Raw genomic sequence first — 22,450 nt, 5'->3', positions numbered from 1 at the left:
CAAAATAGAACTCAATAGCTTGAAATCCAAGTAATCAATAATTACCGGCAAAATATCTCATTAAAATAATTCAATAACTAAATAAAAGCTAAATTATAAATTTAGCCAAATTGGCACGTTAAGTCAAAATCTCAAAAATAGTAAATTTTAATATCAATATCCACTTTCCATTGGTAATATTTAAAATAAATAATTTAAATTAATATAATTTAAATTATACTAAAACTAATATTAATTATAGATTTAAAATACGCCCACAGTAATTTAATATAATAATTAATAATATTATTAACTTGCCAAATTATAAGTCGAGATTAAATTCGTGGGTTAAAACACAAATCAATTAATAAAAATAAAGGTGATTATCTAGAATATATCTTAGAGAATCAAATAATATAAAATAAACAATATAGTGACCTCTGCAAATATTTAGTCAAAACAATCAAAAATAGGCCAAACACTTCCTGCCACATCATCGTCTCCTACAACAATCACAATCACCTCACATAGCAAAAACTCCATACCAACAGAACTAAGAAACCGTATGATCAAGCCACCAATATCATCAAAATCTTCATAAAATCTTAATAACTCAAACTAAACACAATCCTAATATCGACCCAACACAGTAATAGGTTATAACTATTAGTAATCAAAAGAACAACAATTACCCTAAGCAAATAAATGACAGCAACAAGGGAGGAACGATGGCAGCCAACAAACAGTAAAGAAACGGCAGCAACAAAAATCGAAAGAACAACATATATAATGCATTCAACACGACACAACGAAACGGCGAAAGAACGTATAGATTTTACGTACCGTATACGATTCCAAAGCGTAAAGATTAAAGGGGATTGATGAACAATGATGAAACGAATAGAACACTTCAGATTGGGGCTATCATAACAAACAATAAAAGTAATTCAGCGGCGTTGCGATATCGAATAAAAGAATAATGAAGAAAAAGGTGTGAATTACTTACCGAATCCAAAAGTTAATTATAAGGGATGATGGTAGAATGTTTCAGAGTGTTTGGGGGTGAAGGAGTCGCGTAGGGTTGATAGAAAACAATAGAATATGAAAAATAGGGTTTTAAAAACGTAACAGGTCTATTTAATGGCCTTAATTTCCGTAACAGCACAGTGCACGACCGTGCACTCCATCACTCCTCCAAAGCGCCTCAAATTTTGATCCAACGGTCAACTTTTTATCGTGAACCGCATAACCAAAAATGAGCCCGATCCAACGGTTCAATTGGGAGATATGGATGTTTTATCAAAACATGTCAGATTAAGAAGTCACACGAACACAACATCGATTATAATCTGGCTACAAATCAAATCGCTATTGAAAACTCACACGACACATGCGACACATTTAAGATACAAATCTAACCCCAATTAAAGATTCACATTTGCTAAGTCCACCAATAATAATCCGAAACTAAGTCGGAAACACAACAAAACCATGACGGAAAAATACGGGATATTACATTGAGCTACACCGAGTTACCACCGACCACTCTTAATTTACAACCAGAGCCCCGAGAGCTGAGCTACACTGAGTTACTCTACTGGGTTCCGAGAGCTAGGCTACCACCGAGTTACCCCCACATATCACATACCTTATCTAGATCAATACCGGTGCGTACGCAGTCCTAATGATGCCCATTAGGTAGCATGTTCCAACTAAAAGTCATAATGGAAAGACAGTTCGAAATATACATACAGTATATATTTATATATTAAAATAACAATTTACTTAATAAAGCGGTAAATAGTAAGTACAAACTCACAGCTTGCTAATCCACGTGATAACCTGGCAAACAACTAAACCTGGTTTGCCTCAAAAGCACGAACGGTCGACGAGTCTAAGAAAACATAAATCATAATTAATATCATCCCCTAACTCTAGAGAGAACTAGACACCACATAGGACTAGCAAAACGCCAAAATCAATGTTAACGCATAAGTCAAATGCAGAATAAATACACATACTCAAACCATGGCCAAAATCATATAACAAGTTAAGCCCTATTGAGTTCCATTTTAAATAAAATCCGGAAACCTTTCCAAACCATTTGGTAAAACATTTTAAAAGCCAAAATGGTACTTAGCCGGGTCAACCAAGACTTCCATGCTTAACTTACATGTCAGGCGACCCAAGTCTAACCCGACCAAACATATCCATGTTGTAAACCAATGTTTAAAATCCGGAATCAAATAATAATTCAAAACCCAAGTTTGAAAAATAAGGAACTCAATATCGCTTAACCAATAATTAAACAACACATAACAAGTGTTTAAATAAAATCCACAACAAATTAACTTTCTTGAACAAGACAACACAAACCATAACAGAGGATCAAAGTCAGCTTCATCTAATTCATGCTGAGTTTACAAGTTAGTTAAAAACAATCATGTAATTAGTTGCTGTTAGTTGCTGTGGTTAGTTGCTGAGCTGGAGATTGGTTAGTTAGCTGTACAAATCAGTTAGTTGCTTAGCTGGCTCTTATAGCCGTTAGAAACAATTAAACAGAATTGACATGTGTCAATAACTGCTATATATATCAATGTAAACTTTTTAACTTGTTTTAATGAGAATTATTCTTCTTCTCTTCTTCTTAATCTTTCTCTGTTCTTAACCTCTTCTTCAAGCTTTCAATACTTCAATCTCTACTTCAATCTCTAAAATCTTATATGGTATCAGAGCAAAATTATTCATAACACATTGAAATTCCGCTGCAAATCATTCTAAGTAATCTCGTTTCAAAAACTCTTTGATTCAGTTAAAGATCATACTGATCTTCTTTTCTTTTGTTTCTTGATTAAAAACAATTTCTGATTACCAGAAACCCTAAAATTCTGATTCTTCACAATGGCTAATGCTTATATGGATTTTGAGAGTTCTTCTAGTCCTTTTTACTTACACCCAAGTGAAAACCCTTCTCTTGTTCTTGTTTCTCCTGTTTTAAATGATAAAAATTATCATTCTTGGGCAAGATCAATGAGAATGTGTCTGTTATCTAAAAATAAGTTGAAATTTGTTGATGGGAGCATTTCAGTTCCAGCTAAAACTGATCCAGTATATGGTATTTGGGAAAGATGCAATACCATGGTGCTTTCTTGGATTCTTAGATCCTTATCTGCTTCAATTGCACAAAGTGTTCTTTGGATTGATACTGCTTTAGAGGTATGGAAAGATTTGTTTGATAGATTTTCACAAGGCAATGCTGTTAGAATGTCTGATTTACAAGAGGAAATGTATGCTTTTAAGGAAAATGCTTTGTCAGTTACTGACTATTTTACACATTTGAAGATTTTATGGGATGAATATTCAAACTTAAGGGTAATTCCAGTCTGTACTTGTAATCCTCAATGTAATTGTGGGGCTTTGAAAGCAGTAAAAGATCAACAAGATGCTGATTACATAATTAGGTTCTTGAAAGGATTAACTGAGTCTTATTCTACTATAAGAACTCAAGTTTTAATGAAAGAACCATTACCTAAGATTAACAAGGTTTTTTCTATGGTTTTACAACATGAAAGACAAATGGGATTAGGAGAATTTCAAAGTCAGATTGTTGAACCTGCTGTTTTTGCAACTCAGGCTAGTAATTCTTATCAGAAAAAGATTCCTGCATATGGAGGTTTTAAACCTGGTTATGGAAATTCTGGTGGATTTAGGCCACAAGGAGGTCAAAGAAAGTTTTATAACAATTCTAATAATGATTTACAGAAACCTGTTTGTACCTTTTGTGGACTTTCTGGTCACACAATAGAAATATGCTTTAGGAAACATGGGTTTCCACCAGGTTATAAGCCTAGACCTAGGATGCAATCTTTTGTTAATCAAGTTGGTGAGTGTGTAATGGAAGGTGATCAAGGTAATGGTCTGTATGCTGAACAAGAACAAATGTTTCAAGATTTTGATTCTCAAGCAGTGTATTCTCAAAATTATGAAACTAATGATCAAGTCAAAGCTGCTAGAAATTTCAATCTGCAATCTGAGGATGGTGACAAAGATTCAGTTCCTGTTTTCACTAAAGATCAATACAGACAGATCATGAATATGTTACAACATAATGCAGTAGCAGGCTCACCAAAGATCAATATAGTGGCTTCAAACTTCAAATCTGGTGAAACAGATTCTGGTATGCATTTCTTAGCTTGTGCTTACACTAATAAAACTAAAACTGATTCATGGATTATAGACTCAGGAGCAACTGATCATATCACTTGTTCTCTGGATTCATTTAGTTCATATAGACAAGTTTCAAATGTGCATATCACTTTGCCTAATTCAGAAAAAATACTTGTGACTCACATTGGTACAGTCAAGTTTAACAATTTATTTGCTTTGCATAATGTTCTGTATGTACCTAACTTCTTTTTCAATCTTATATCCACAAGTAAATTGACTGAATATTATAGTTATTGTTTGATTTTATATAAAAACCTTTGTATTATACAGGATCCTGTCAATTGGAGGATGATTGGATTAGCTAGAAAGGTTCAAGGGCTTTATCAACTTGATAAAACTCTTTTTACTGATTCCTTTGTGAATGCTGTGACTAATGTGGTTCCTGTGACTGATGCTGTGAACAATGCTTCTGTGACTAAAGTGGTTCCTGTGATTGATACTATGAACAATGTATCTACTTCTAATAGTTTTCTTTGGCATAATAGATTAGGACATTTAGCTACTTCCAGATTGAAATGTTTACAGAATACTTGTTCTTCAATACAATTACCAAATGATATACATTGTAAAGTTTGCCATTTGGCAAAACAGAAGAAAATTCCTTTTCCTTTAAGTATTTCTGTTAGTGAAAGTTGTTTTGATTTGGTGCATGTTGACATATGGGGACCAGCTAGATTTGTTTCTATTTATGGACATAGGTATTTTTTGACTATAGTAGATGATAAAAGTAGGTATACATGGTTATATCTTTTAAAAACAAAGTCAGAAGCAAGAGTTGTTATTAAAAATTTCTGTACATATATAGAGACTCAATTTTCTGTCAAAATTAAGTGTATAAGATCTGATAATGGTCAAGATTTTAACATGACAGATTTCTATCAGTCTAGAGGCATCAAACATCAAACTACTTGTGTTTATACTCCTGAGCAAAATTCAGTAGTTGAGAGAAAGCATCAACATATATTAAATGTTGCCAGAGCTTTAAAATTTCAATCATCTATGTCTGTCTCTTTTTGGTCTGATTTTGTTTCTCATGCAGTTTATCTTATCAATAGAGTCCCATCACCTGTTATTGATAACAAGACTCCATATGAGATAATATTTCATGAGTTTCCTGTTTTTGATAATCTTAAGGTTTTTGGTTGTTTAGCCTATGCTTCTACATTGTTTCATACTAGGCATAAATTCTCACCAAGAGCTATTGAATGTGTTTTTTTGGGATATCCAGCAAATACTAAAGGCTTTAGACTTTATGATTTACAAACTAAACAAGTTTTTATATCCAGAAATGTAAGGTTTTATGAACATTTGTTTCCTTTTCTTAATAAAGCAGTTTTAACACAAACACAGTCATCTTTAGTTTTGCCAAAACAGATAGATATTCCTGTCTTTGATTATCCAATACCTATTCAGACTCATGATAATGTTAATATTGCTGCTAATGATGTTTTAGTTGATAATAATTCTGGTAATAATATAGTTGCAGATACTATAGTTTCAATTCCTCAAGATAATGCAGTGCCTCAAGTTAATCTTAGAAGATCAACTAGGAAAATTACTGGACCTGCACATTTAAAAGATTATGTTTGTAGTGTTGTTACTAATAGAACAACACCATTCATACTGGATAAAGTTATATCTTATGATAATTTAGGACAAACTCATAGGATCTTTGCAGTCAATACAGATTTAACTAAGGAGCCTAAAACATATAGAGAAGCAGTTAAACACATTGTTTGGCAAGAGGCAATGAAAAAGGAGTTAGATGCACTAGAAAGTAATAATACATGGATATTAACTGATTTGCCTGCTAACAAAGTTCCTATAGGTTGTAAGTGGGTGTTTAAAGTTAAGTACAATAGTGATGGTTCTATTGAAAGGCATAAAGCCAGGCTGGTTGCAAAGGGGTACACACAGCAGAATGGCATAGACTACACAGACACCTTCTCACCAGTAGCAAAGATGACAACCATAAGGGTTCTTCTAGCAACAGCAGCAGCAAATGATTGGATTTTGCAACAGCTGGACATCAACAATGCATTTCTTCATGGAGACTTACATGAAGAAGTTTATATGGAAGTTCCTCCAGGTATGTCTTCTTATTAAACTGGTCAAGTCTGTAAATTAACAAAATCTTTATATGGCTTGAAACAGGCAAGCAGACAGTGGAACAAAAAGCTGACTGATGCACTTACATCTCAAGGATATTCACAAGCACATTCAGATTGTTCACTATTTCTCAAGAAAAAGAATGAGTCATTTACAGCACTTCTAGTGTATGTGGATGATGTAATTCTAGCTGGTAATGACAAAGAAGAAATACAAAGCATCAAGTTATTTCTGGACAAAGTTTTCAAAATCAAGGATTTAGGAGCTTTGAAGTTCTTTTTAGGTTTGGAGGTTGCCAGATCCAAAATGGGAATCAACCTGTCTCAGAGGAAATATACACTTGATTTGCTCACAGAGACTGGTTTCATAGGATCAAAGCCAGCTTCAACACCTATGACAGCATTAACTAGGTTGATCAAGGAAGATGGTTCTTCTCCTTATGAAGACATAACAGAATACAGAAGACTAGTAGGCAAATTAATATACTTATGCAGTACAAGACCAGACATCTCCTTTCATGTCCAACAACTTAGCCAATTTTTGGATTGTCCAACACAAAATCATCATCTAGCAATCTCTAGGATTTTAAGATATTTGAAGAAATCACCAGGACAAGGTATATTTCTTCCAGCAAAGAACACATTAGAGTTGAAAGCCTTCTCAGATTCAGATTGGGCAACCTGCTCAGATTCAAGAAAATCAATAACTGGCTACTGTGTATTTCTTGGAGAAGCACTTGTTTCCTGGAAAACAAAGAAGCAGGTTACAGTATCCAAATCAAGTGCAGAGGCTGAATATAGAGCCTTAGCAAACACAACATGTGAATTGCAATGGATCAACTACTTGCTTCATGATCTGCAAGTTACACAACCAACATCAGCAAAAGTATATTGTGACAACCAATCTGCCTGCCATATTGCTCATAACCCAGTGTTTCATGAAAGAACCAAGCACATTGAAATAGACTGTCATATAGTCAGACAAAAGCTTCAAGAGGGTTTGATTCATCTTTTTCCAATATCTGGTGAACAGCAAATAGCAGACTTCTTCACAAAACCTTTACCACCAAGTTCTTTTCAGAATTTACTTCACAAGTTGGGTGTACATGACATATACACTCCACCTTGAGGGGGGGGTAACAGAGGATCAAAGTCAGCTTCATCTAATTCATGCTGAGTTTACAAGTTAGTTAAAAACAATCATGTAATTAGTTGCTGTTAGTTGCTGTGGTTAGTTGCTGAGCTGGAGATTGGTTAGTTAGCTGTACAAATCAGTTAGTTGCTTAGCTGGCTCTTATAGCCGTTAGAAACAATTAAACAGAATTGACATGTGTCAATAACTGCTATATATATCAATGTAAACTTTTTAACTTGTTTTAATGAGAATTATTCTTCTTCTCTTCTTCTTAATCTTTCTCTGTTCTTAACCTCTTCTTCAAGCTTTCAATACTTCAATCTCTACTTCAATCTCTAAAATCTTATAAACCATATCGTTTATCTAGAAATTTAACAAGTCAAGTTATGGATGCTAGAACAACACTTAGCCAAAGTAGCATTCGAAAGTAATCTTGTAATCAACATACTAAAACAATACAAGAATTAAACAAATGGCAATTGGCATAAACTATGTCTATCTTCAGATTCAAATCCTTTAGTCAAGACATGCCAATTGTTCACAATAATTAAGCCAATTAACCAACAATTTGATAAACACAGGGCCCACTAATCCAACTTTATTAATTTGATTTTAGTTCATCCAACACATGCTAATTCCATTATTTACAGCCCTAAAATCAAGAATGACAAAACAGTTTGTAGTATTCCAATTCCCTACAACATTGTAATAATTCAACCTATGGATATACAACAATCAAACATGATTTAATTAACTCTAACAACATAGATCCATTTCAAAACGATATGGGCAGCCAATGATTCAACTAAAACAATTTATACAATTCACACAATATATCCTTTGAATCTATGTCACAATAACCAAGATTCAATCCACAATAATTTCAAATACAATGATGCTAGCCAAAACACTATAGATCAGCCCTAAGCATGCAGAATCAGCCACAACATATACAAAACCCAAGCTACAACAATCAACAACACAAAGGTATAACTACAACCTAATAATCTAAGCGATTTAAATCGATTAATACCAAAGGGAAAGGGATTAAATACCTTAATAGACAAGGAGTACAAGAATCTCAGAGATGGGTTGGATTCAAAGCTACAAAATTGATTTGAATGGAAAACCATAAGCCTCAATTGATTAAGCTAAGAATTTAGATTGAAAAACAAGATTTAAATCACTTACCAAGAGTTTTGGACACCAAGAATCAAAGGGAAATTGCCAAGGAAGTGTTTAGAATGAGTTTAGGGTTTTAGAAATGAAAATGATGCTGATTAGGTCGCAGAAACAGAGTTTAAATAGGCAAAAACGAAGCTAACCGGACCTACGGCCGGTTCTACCCAGTAGGTCCGGTCATAGGGACGGTGGACCCACTGCCCTAACCAAAAAACAAAGTGGACCGGACCTACGGCTTAATCAACCCAGTAGGTCCGGTTGACCCGAATACGGGTCAAAACGACGATCTGAACGGTCGAATGAAAGATAATCCTCTTGTGTACAACATATCCAAAGGGCAGCCCGATCCGACGGTTCAATTGGGAGATATGTACGTTTTACTACAACATGGCAGATTTGGAAAACATGCAAACATTGTTTCGATAACAACCCGGAAATAAATCAATTTAACATCAAATACTTTAAGGTTCAAGGGGTACACATAGGTCATTCAACATGACACAACCAAGGTACCACATATACTAATTCGCACATAAATCAATCTGAAAACAAGTCGAAAGCACAACGAGAACATGTCAAAGTGAAAACACAACCAAAGTCCATCACAAACCAAACTTGAAACGGACAATCAACCACAAAAACAAGTTATAAAAATACGGGTTATTACATTCTCCCCAACTTAAAAACAAAACCGTCCTCGATTTCAACACAAAAACAACCGACATAAAACATAACATAAAACTACATAGCAAGCCATACAAAACATACATGACCAACGTAAGAACACATAATCATGATACCCAAAGGAATTAAGGAAAGCAAAATAACAAATTTGCATAACAAACTCTGTCTCTCAAGAACATTCCTCAACCAAAAATCAACTAAAACTGTAATCATAGGAATTCTATTATTCATCAACCTACACACTTGCGTAACCACAAACTTAACAGGTTGCTCCTCGAATGATAACTCAAAACCACCACTCATATAAATCAACAAACTCAAATGGTCACAACACACATATGCACAAATTTCTATTCTATCAACTTGGTGCTCTAACAATCACTCGATCAACACAATGTGAATAATCAACAATTATTCAACTGAGAGTCACAATTACTCTATACCGAAGTGGCTTCCAGAACCAGCTCGAAAATCATCTATTATAAAATCCTCAATGTCAAATACAAGATTAAGCGCTAAGCTCCACTATAATTCTATAATTCCAAAATCTTTTGCCTCAGACAAAACAATAACACTGCAAGCATAGCTGATAAAATCTATTGTTCTAAAACACTTACTTACTTCCACTTATAGCATCTCTACATCAGAATTATCGATAACAAAACCCAATAAACTTCTGATAATATTTTGGTTCCAAAATCACCATTATAAAAATCATTTAATCCTAACGATTTAGTACCAACTCGATAATACAATTAACTTGTGAATCATAAAACACAAAGACTCATATAGCAATTCAAAGAAAAGCGGACCTCTCTTATGATAAGAAAAATTTCTATACCAGTGATAAACAATATCCATCAAAATGATTCTCCCAATCACTCAGAAACATAACGCCACGACTACACTGAACATTGACTGCATCAGACAACTTAATTTTTTTTGTCTCTTACAACAAGTGTTCAGCCATGCTCAAAACGATATACAAACATTACAATAATACCATTAATTAATAAAATCGATCAACCAATCATGGTTGTCGAAACCTATTAACCGCGATTCCCGGTTATGAATCAACTATCTCATATGACCAAATCAAACTCAAATTCTCAAAACTATTCAATCAATTGACTATAACCTCGTATACAACGAAAGATCAATACGACCAGTTTACTACGACCGGATTGTCAGCTATGCTCAAAACCAACCCCTGTGGGTATAAAATATTTTATATACAACATTTTCCACCCTTTTTATAAAGACTCTAAGCCTTACACCTCCTTTTTCATTCAAAATCGAAATACCTTTACCGTTGAAAAACCATCGGTTTTGCAAACCCTTGAAGATTTTCAAAATATTCACATTTTAAATCCGAAATTTCCTCTTACTTTCCAATACATTTGCAAATCTATAAAACAATTCAATTGATAAAATTTATGTTCTCTTTGATTCAAACTTGTTAAAACACTTTTTAAATAGTTTATACTTTTCTCGTAAAAGTCAAATTGTGGCAAGATTTCCCGTATTCAAAATGCACATTGATATTTCAAACATCCAAATTTAAGTCGCTTTTAAATCTTCTCAAACAAAAACACAATTTGAAGAAATTGCTCAAGCGAAAAATTAATTATCCTTTTTCAATCAATTTGACAAAATTTCTTCCTTTCCTCAGAAAGGTAAAATCAGCAATGTAAATATACCTTTATATCAATACACCAAAATACTTTGGACAATTCAAATCTGGAAAGGTAAAGTTTCGTTCAAAACAAAATATAGTGTATACACACACATGGAGCATAACCAGCATCCTTAATCTAAAAATCTTTAATTATCACGAAAGCTTTCTATTCTAAACTACACTATACCCCACTTAGCACAACTATATATCGAGCGCAACCTCAAATGACTCTTACTTTCTATGAAGCACAAGATTCTGAAAACACCGACCGATCCCTAACAATGTAATCGTCCGAAATTTAACACCATCATCACAGAGTATTTGTCTAGCTGCCTTTCGGCAACAGTTTCAAAATCATTTGAAATTCCACAACTTTATAAAATACATTTACCCCAAAAGGACTCGCGAGTTTGTTTCAAAATACTTTTTTCAAAACACTTTATTGACAAAATCTATTTTACATAATTATGAGACAGAGTGATGACATCTCTCATCCCCAAAGAGTTGCATCCAACCCTAATCATTTCTATGCACGTGATGCATGTACTATTATGCATGTATCAATTATTAATTTATCTTTTATTTAGTGAACATACTCAATGCTTAATGCAATCCTGTTCGTGACCTTTAAAATGCATGTTCATGATATGTCTGGGCACAATTACGTGTTAAAAATATTTCAAATATTTTAACAAATCAACCTTTTAACTTCATTTCACAATAAAACATTTGCTAGACGTTACACTCTGTGAGATGTGCACTCGATAACCTCAAAAAATTTCTCAAACTCCGTAATTGCAACCTACCAATATTCGATGCTATACAACAACTCCTCCTAATAACTTCATTACAACTCTACTATAAAAAGTATCTAACTAATCTCAATCCTGACTGAGCATATCCAAAGAAAATAGCACATAAAATATGTTCCTATAAAATTTACCGCCAGCTTCTGCATCGCATCTTCAGACTTGATGGAAATTCCAGTGTATTAATACACTGGTCTATCTTCTCGGTTCAGAGTTTCCAATATCCGTTCTAGGATAACTAGAAATCATAAGCCAATCCAAGGGAATATTTCCCTCGTCTTCCTCGATATCGAAACCCAAAGATTTCGATCTACAAATCATACATCAAGGTAAACCAACCTTGACCACGTGAGTAAATCACCTCACGTGCTACTCCACACGAAGAGACAACAAACACGATCAACTTAGTCCAACTGACAAGCGAGTTATACAACGAATTTTTATTACCAACGATTACGAATTCTATGAATCGTAATTCACCCAAGCATGTCATTGAACACAATTAATCCTAAACATACTTAAAAGACAAATCAGGATATGCCACAACACATGTTTTTTGAAATCTCATTACCATGTAATTATATCATCATTTAGTAGTACGTTTCAAAATTCGTTTTGAAATTAAAATCAAATACGAAAACTTCCAAATTTTGCTGAGCCCTAAGTTTAAAACAAAATCACAATTTGTAAAAGTCTCTTCTTATTAATCAATTGCTTTAAAACGGATACCTTAATATCTCAAACAATAAAATCATTGAGCTAGCCGAGTCATTACAACTACCAAGCTCAACTCCTAAATTTGGGTGACCCAAGTCGAACCCAAAACAATCGTTTATAAAACGTATTTAACATATTTGTAAATCCAGAAAAATATATTAATAAAATTTCCATCCTTTGAAATCTGGGAGCTCAACTTAAACCAACCGCTAAACGGTAATTTAAAACTCAAGTGAGAAATCTTTAATTTCAAACATCTATTCCGTAAATCTCAAAAAATTTAAAATGCTGACATACTACAGTATGATAAAATAACTTCAACGTTAAATTCTTAAAACAATGGTTCGTCTCATAAAACATCATTTTGAAATCATCGCTTGTTAACACCAAACCAAACATAATATTTCAAAATACGAGAATTTCTTTTTACTGGTAACTCAACCAAAATCAAACTTTTTAAGAATTTAAAATCAAACTTCTCTTATGATTTTGTGTCGAAACACAAATCGGATAAAACAATATTCTCAATGAAAATCTTTAAATCAACATGTGGTCAAACAGTGCATGACCATTAAAACACGTTTTAAGGTTTAACCGAAAATCTTTTTAATAGAAAGACAAGGCTAACGCCCAACATACGATCACATTTAAAATCAACAATAAATGTACTTTATTAATAAGGCAAAAGCAGTTCAACGCATCATGTAAACTAATCGTAACCATACCATATATTCTAAATCGTATCAGGCATAAACGCCACAATTTATCAAACAACATCATACCCAAGTATGAGTTTAGAAAAATTTACCAGCCTAAGATTTCCCGAGAAACCGAAAGCAATTATAATCACCCAAGTGAAATAACCTCAACATGATAAAACACAGCAAGCAACATCCAAGTGAAATTAATTGTCAATCATAGAATCAACACCAAATGAATATTAACAGACATCACCTATAGGATGTAGGCTGAAAGTTTGAAAATAAAAGATGACGTTTTAAAAGACAAGACATGAATCCTAATCCGCAGTAGTTCCTATGACACGACATCAAAATATTATGTCAATCTAATAAACACATAACATGCATAAGGCCTTGGTTTGAAACCAAAGCTCTGATACCAAGTTTGTCACGACCCATTTTCATGAATCGCGACCGGCGCTAGGGTATGGGTATGGTTGTACCAAAACCCGTAGCTAGCCATGCGGATAACCAACAAATATATAAGCCTGCAAGAAAACCAATGCTCGGGGGCAACCGAGACATCAGCCTAGTTCTAGCAGTTCATAATATACAACATTTATTATTAAGTGCTCAGCCAACTCTGAATCTTAAACATGGCAGAGGTATATATTAACTCAAGTTAATAAAAGAATGCCAAAATAGCAATACTTCATTGAATAAAGTTATAGCAAGTATTCGACATAAGACTTCTATTTACTACTGCGGTCTAAGAATAAAATCAGTTTAATAACCTTATTAAATATAATAAAACCTCCGAGGAAATAAAGAATCAGAGAGCAGCTGACTCGCTCATATCATAACCCTGAAAAATTTGGGAAAACAACGAGGTCAGATATACTGAGATAAGTTCATACCACTATTTACATTTATCAAGTGAAAAACCTTTAAAACCCTTTTAAAACATTTAATATGAACATTACGTATAATAGTTGGAACCCTAATCCACAATACTAATATAACCATAATCCATTAGGCCTGGTCCCGAGAGCTGAGCTACACCGAGTTACCACCGACCACTCTTAATTCATAACCAGAGCCCCGAGAGCTGAGCTACACCGAGTTACTCTACTGGGTCCCGAGAGCTAGGCTACCACCGAGTTACCCCCACATATCACATACCTTATCTAGATCAATACCGGTGTGTACGCAGTCCTAATGATGCCCATTAGGTAGCATGTTCCAACTAAAAGCCATAATGGAAAAACAGTTCGAAATATACATACAGTATATATTTATATATTAAAATAACAATTTACTTGATAAAGCGGTAAATAGTAAGTACAAACTCACAGCTTGCTAATCCACGTGATAACCTGGCAAACAACTAAACCTGGTTCGCCTCAAAAGCACGAACGGTCGACGAGTCTAAGAAAACATAAATCATAATTAATATCATCCCCTAACTTTAGAGAGACACCACATAGGACTAGAAAAACACCAAAATCAATGTTAATGCATTACCCAAATGCAGAATAAATACACATACTCAAACCATAGCCAAAACCATACAACAAGTTAAGCCCTATTGAGTTCCATTTTAAATAAAATTCGGAAACCTTTCCAAACCATTTGGTAAAAAAATTTAAATTCCAAAATGGTTCTTACCCGAGTCAACCAAGACTTCCATGCTTAACTTACATGTCAGGCGACCCAAGTCTAACCTGACCAAACATATCCATGTTGTAAAGTAATGTTTAAAATCCGGAATCAAATAATAATTCAAAACCCAAGTTTGAAAAATAAGGAACTCAATATCGCTTAACCAATAATTAACCAACACATAACAAGTGTTTAAATAAAATCCACAACAAATTAACTTTCTTGAAAAAGACAACACAAACCATATCGTTTATCTAACAATATAACAAGTCAAGTTATGGATGCTAGAACAACATTTAGCCAAAGTAGCATTCGAAAGTAATCTTGTAATCAACATACTAAGACACTACAAGAATTAATCAAATGGCAATTGGCATAAACTATGTCTATCTTTTGATTCAAATCCTTTAGTCAAGACATGCCAATTGATCACAATAATCAAGCCAATTAACCAACAATTTGATAAACACAGAGCCCACTAATCCAACTTTATTAATTTGATTTTAGTTCATTGTCACGACCCATTTTCATGAATCGTGACCGGCGCTAGGGTATGGGTATGGTCGTACCAAAACCCGTAGCAAGCCTTGCGGATAACAGATAAATACCATACACAACAATGTACCTGCATAAAACCACATGCTCGGGGGCAACCGAGAATCCAACCTAGTCTAGCAGTACATATAAACAACATATATTTAAAGTACGCTTAATCTCAAATAAACTCCAACATGGCAACATAATATAAATGCCATAAACACTGTAATCATGCCAAAAGCGATGAGGTAATAGTTGGACCAATCCAACAAACAATAGTCTAAAATATAAACGTATAAGACTAAGACATAAATACCAATCCTACTACTGCGGTCTAAGAGTTCAAAAATAGTTCGACTCATTTATTCTGAAATAAAATAAAGAACCTCCGAGAATGAAGAAACGGAGATCGACCAAACGATCAAATCATAAACCTGGAAAATTTGGGAAAACAACGGGGTCAGATTTACTGAGTAGAGTTTATATAACCATTTACATTTATTAAGTTAAAAACCTTTAAAACGTTTAATAAAAACATTTTTATTATGGATTATCAATGAAACCCTAATCCACGATTCTAAATCCATTGTCGTGTCGGCGAGACGTATCTCAATAACCGATCCCCGACTATCACTTAATAAATAGTGAGCCCAGGAGACGTATCTTCCACCGGTGCTCTCACTAAGGTGAGACGTATCTCAAACCTACCTCAATACCAAAATCATTACCGGTGCGCACGCAGTCCTGATGATGCCCATCGAGTAGCACGTTCCAAATCAAATCCACAATGTCGAAAAACAGTTCGAAAGCTGTTTATACATATAAATATAAAAAATATAACATTTGCTTAATAAAGAGGTAAATAGAGATATAAACTCACTGCTTGCTAAATCCACGTGATCCTGACAAGCACCTAACTCTGGTTCGCCTCTGAAGTACGAACAGTCGACGGGCCTAAAAATAATAAAATCATAATTAAAACAGACCCTAACTCTAAAGAGTACTAGACACCACATAGGACTAGCACAACAATACAAAGTCACATTTAATAATATATTAAATGCATTCTAAAAAAATAACTCAAGTTATAGAGTACAAATCATATAAATATATTTAGAATGATTCGTAAAATAATTTAAATAAACCCAAGTTAAAATCAATATCAGTGAGTCAGCCGAGTTATTTAAAACTACCAAGCTTCTTCCCACTTGTTGGGCGACCACAGTCTAACACAAAGCAAAACTTTATTAAATTTATAAACCCGAGTTTATAAATTAAAATACTTGATAAAAATTTATCTATAATAAAATAGAATTTAATATCTTATAATTCAAGTAACCCAAGTTACAACCAAAACTTAATTATTTTCAGTTTATAAAAGTTTAGGGACTAAACTGTACTTTAGCCAATTAAGGATTAAACTGTACTTTAGCCAATTAAGGACTAAACTGTACATTAGCCAACTAGGGACTAAATGGTACTTTAGTCAATAGAATATTTAAAATCAAATTAATTTCCCATCCTTAATTTAAATAAATTAGAAGTTCAAAAGTTATAACTTAACTAAAATAAGTTTTTAGAAACTTTTAGAGGCTAAATTGTAAATTAGCCAAATTGACATTTCAATTTTAATTGAATATAATTACCCTATTATAAATATTTAACGTATCCAAATTGTCTATTTAAAATCAAACGAGTTCAAGTTATAAACGAAACCAAATTCAATAGATAAAACTAGCTTAAAGGATTCAATTGATTTCAATAAAACAAATTGGCGACTACACATGATAATTAACCATCTCTTTTAATTTAAACAGAAGCCATTACCGCCATCACCATTGCTTCAACTTTTCACGAATTTGAAAACAATATATAACCTAGTCTTGATTCCTCTAACAAACATAAACATAAACTTGGCAACATCACAATCTAACATGATCAAGAACAAGAACCTAACACAGAAACCATCCACGGCGGCAATCAAGCATTCGATAAACGGAGAATCAAAATGGTAGGAATATGACGAACAATTACACTTATTAATTGAATGATTATTCTACTTGACATAGGTTACAAGAATTTGATCTAAGGCAGGCGAATCGAAACCAAGAAAACAGCAGAAACTTGTAAGCCGAAACAGAACAAAACATCAAGAGCACGGCGAATCGTAACGGCGACAAACGGAGGGATTTTTACGTACCTTTTTTGATTCCAACACGTAACGATTATAGAGATCGCCGAGTCGCTAAGGACCTTTCAAAGACAATCGGATTTAAAGCTAAGCAATGAGACAAGAATTCAAAAACCGTATTTGACGATATCGAAGCAATGAAAATAAGATATAAGAAACAATGCGTGAATACTTACCGGATTGGAAACTAATGGATGGAATGGTGATAAACGAGGTTTCAGATTATTTATGAGGATGGAGGCTGAGGTTGTTTAAAATAATGAATTTTTTTAGGTTTAGATGAAGAAAAGAAACGTATAGCAGTAAACTATTTATAAAGGGAGGAAGATGAAGTTTTGTTATCTGGTGCTGTTTCAAAATTATGATTAGCATGGCTTTCTTTTTATTTTAAGTAAATGGGCTTTTCTTATTCTTCTAAATTGAATAGGCCTTATCACGTTGAAAAGAAGGAAAGGAAATGCATGATTTTCATGCATAAGAAGATAATATATATACACTTTTCTTTTTCCTTTTTTCTTTTTTTCCTTTTCTTAAAAAAACAAATCAATAACACACACTAAACACATGCTAATTCCATTATTTACAGCCCTAAAATCAAGAATAACAAAACAGTTTATAGTATTCCAATTCCCTACAACATTGTAATAATTCAACCTATGGATATAAAAAACCAAACATTATTTATTTAACTCTAGCAACATAGATCCATTTCAAAATGATATGGGCAGCCAATGATTCAACTAAAACAATTTATACAATTCACACAATCTATCCTTTGAATCTATGTCACAATAACCAAGATTCAATCCACAATAATTTCAAATACAATGATGCTAGCCAAAACACTATAGATCAGCCCTAAGCATGAAGAATCAGCCACAACATATACAAAACTCAAGCTACAACAATCAACAACACAAAGGTATAACTACAACCTAATAATCTCAGCGATTTAAATCGATTAAAACCAAAGGGAAAGGGATTAAATACCTTATTAGACCAAGGAGTACAAGAATCTCAGAGATGGGTTGGATTCAAAGCTACAAAATTGATTTGAATGGAAAACCATAAGCCTCAATTGATTAAGCTAAGAATTAAGATTGAAAAATAAGATTTAAATCACTTACCAAAAGTTTTGGACACCAAGAATCGAAGGGAAAACGCCAAGTAAGTGTTTAGAATGAGTTTAGGGTTTTAGAAATTAAAAGGGGGCTGATTAGGTCGCAGAAACGGAGTTTAAATAGGCAAAAACGAAGCTAACCGGACCTACGGCCGGTTCTACCCAGTAGGTCCGGTTATAGGGCTGGTTGACCCACTGTCCTAGCCAAAAAACGAAGTGGACCGGACCTATGGCTTGATCTACCCAGTAGGTCCGGTTGACCCGAATAGGGGTCGAAACAACGATCCTAACGGTCAAATGAAAGATAATCCTCTTGTGTACAACATATCCAAAGGGCAGCCCGATCTGACAGTCAATTGGGAGATATGTACGTTTTACTACAACATGGAAGATTTGGAAAACATGCAAACATTATTTCGATAACAACCCAGAAATAAATCAATTCAACATCAAATACTTAAAGGTTCAAGGGGTACACATAGGTCATTCAACATGACACAACCAAGGTACCACATATACTAATTCGCACATAAATCAATCCGAAAACAAGTCGAAAGCACAACGAGAACATGTCAAAGTGAAAACACAACCAAAGTCCATCACAAACCAAACTTTAAACGGACAACCAACCACCAAAACAAGTTATAAAAATACGGGTTATTACAGTTATCTTGGGGATGGATTGTCTCTCACGCCATTATGCTTCAATCGACTGTCAAGGGAAGTCGGTTGTGTTTGGAATTCCTGGTGACTTTCCTTTTTCTTTCCAAGGGGAGACGGTGGATTCACCTAAGAATATCATATCTACGATCAAGGCCAAGCGCATGTTGGGCGAAGGTTGCCAAGGGTTTCTAGCAGTGGTTCGTGATTTGTGTGCGGATGTTGGTAGCATGAACAATGTCCCTATAGTGAATGACTTCACTGATGTGTTTCCAGAGGAGTTACCTGGATTACCGCCTGATCGTGACATCGAGTTCATTATCGATATTGTTCCTGTAACATCTCCTATTTTGATACCTTCATATCGGATGACTCCTGCTGAGCTTAAAAAATTGAAAGAATAGATGCAAGAGTTGATGGACAGCAGTTTTATCAGACCTAGTACTTCTCTGTGGGGTGCTCTTGTTATGTGCGTCAAGAAGGAGGACAGTTCCTTTCGGCTCTGTATTGACTACAGGAAGTTGAACAAGGTTACTATCAATAACATATATCATCTTCCTCGCATTGATGATTTGTTCGAGTAGTTGCAGGGTGAGAAATATTTTTTTAAGATTGACTTGGGATCCAGGTATCATCAACTTCGGATTCGCGATGTCGATGTGCCTAAAACTGCTTTCAGAACGGGTTATGGGCATTTCGAGTTTCCGGTCATGTCGTTTGGGTAGACTAACGCACCAGTAGCGTTTATGGATATGATGAATCAGGTTTTCAAGTCGTTTCCGAATCATTTTGTTGCCATGTTCATTGATGACATATTGATTTACTCTCAGAGTGAGGAGGAGCATGCTTACCATTTGAGAACAATGATACAGACGTTGCGAGAGCACCAATTGTATGCTAAGTTCTCCATGTGTGAGTTTTGGTTGGATAAGATTACCTTTCTTGCACACATGGTGTCTAAAAATGGGATCAAGGTTGATCCAAAGAATATTGAGGCTGTTATGGATTAGCAGAGGCCGAGGTCAGTTACCGAGATCAGAACTTTTCTTGGGTTAGCTGGCTACTATTGTCAGTTCGTGCAGGATTTCTCCCGAATATTTGCACCTTTGACTAAACTGACACAAAAGAGTGTTAAGTGTGAGTGGACCGATAAGTGTGAGGCGAGCTTTGAGAAGCTCAAAGAGATTTTGACTACAGCTCCTGTGTTGGCTTTGCCATCTGGCATCGAGGGGTTCATAGTGTAGATGCTTCTCGTATCGGTTTGTGTTGCATTTGATGCAGCATAGTAAGGTGATTGCCTATGCTTCCCGTCAGTTGAAGAAGCATGAGATGAATTATCCTACCCATGATCTGGAGTTAGCAACTGTGGTTTTCACTCTAAATATTTGGAGGCACTATTGGTACGGTGTGACTTGCGAGGTATTTGCTGATCATAAGAGTCTGAAGTACATCTCTGATCAGCGTGAGTTGAATTTGAGGCAGAGAAGATGGTTGGAGTTACTAAAGGAACACGATTGTTACATTCAGTACCATCCGGGTAAGGTGATAGAAGTAAAATACTCCTATTATTAGAGTGCTATTCCGTATGCTTTTGTATGTTTTCACCTCGCTTTTCTATGATAATGTATACCTTATAGCGTGTGTATGTTTCAGGGAATCAAGAGCATTGCGGAGTGTTTTGAGGCCAGAAGAGTGAAGAATCGTCAAAAGCGGAAGTCAAGTGCGAAAGTCGGAAGCAAGCGAAGACTTCTTCCCCATCTCAGAGGGTGTCTCGATTCAAGACACCCCACATAAAGAAGCATCTCGAATCGAGATGAACTTGAAGGCAAGGCAGTAGCTTATTCGAAGGTTGTCTCGAATCGAGACAACTCCTTAAGTTGCAAGTCTCGATTTGAGACATGAAGAAAAGAAAGATTCATAATTTTTTCAACAGTCACACATGGTTTCCGTAATTGGCCAAGCACCCTTTTAAGAGTTGTCTCCTATTTCCTCATTTGAAACACTGTATAAATCATATTATCTCTTTTTAGGTTAAGAGGGATTTGATAGAGAATATTAGTCACCCTACATTATTGTAGAAACAACTTTCTCTCTAGTTTTATGATTTTTCTTATCGTTCTTACTTAAAATAGCAATAGATCATCTTAGTAGCTTATTCGAAGGTTGTCTCGAATCGAGACAACTCCATAAGTTGCTAGTCTCGATTCAAGACATGAAGAAAAGAAAGATTCAGAATTTTCTCAACAGTCACACATGGTTTCCGTTATTGGCCAAGCACCCTTTTAAGAGTTGTCTCCTATTTTCTCATTTGAAACACTATATATAAGATATGTAATGTTTTTCCCTTGTTTTGTTGTTGATTTCTATACTATTTCAGATCTGAGTTTAGTTGTTTTAAAGTAATTGCAATCATGTTTAATTCCATTTAAGGTGTTTTATTTGAGATGTATGAACTCCGGGTGGAAATTGCCAAGTTTTGGCAATTTGTTGGCATATTGTTGCTTATGGTTTTGAGTTAGTTTGGTTAAGCTTATAAATGAGTTCTATGTTTTCATATACATTGTTTTTGCTTTAAGATTATAACTTTGGATTTTTCTCTGGTTTAAGTTTGGTCGGGTTAGACTTTTGTCGCCCGACATGTTGTGTTGAGCATATAGTTGATATATGGCTAACACATCACTCTGAGAATTCTTCTGATTTTAAAAGTTATTATCTAAGTTTAATGGTACTCTGGAATTATTTTAAAACGAGATCTCATCAAAGCTTAATAGTTTATTGAATGGGTTGGATGTATGTGTACTTTGGCTTGTATTTTGGTTGTGGTTTTATGCTAGTCCTATGTCATGACCTAAATTATTGAGTCGAGACTAGCGCTAAGGAATGGGAGAGGTAGCTCCGAAACCCGTTATAAGCCTATTACCAATCAACTTTTTTGCTGAAACATGTACACAACAATCATACAAACATGTAATAAGAAAGACACGTTTGGAAACATAACACCATACCACATGTATAACACATTGTCAATACAACAAACAATATTATCATAGTAGGCGGTCAACTTCTGCAACTCGTATGTAC

This window comes from Mercurialis annua, linkage group LG7 (genome assembly GCF_937616625.2).
Source record: "Mercurialis annua linkage group LG7, ddMerAnnu1.2, whole genome shotgun sequence".
NCBI lineage: Eukaryota > Viridiplantae > Streptophyta > Magnoliopsida > Malpighiales > Euphorbiaceae > Mercurialis > Mercurialis annua.
The sequence above is the reverse complement of the archived record's forward strand: the minus strand, read 5'-3'. Positions refer to the sequence as shown.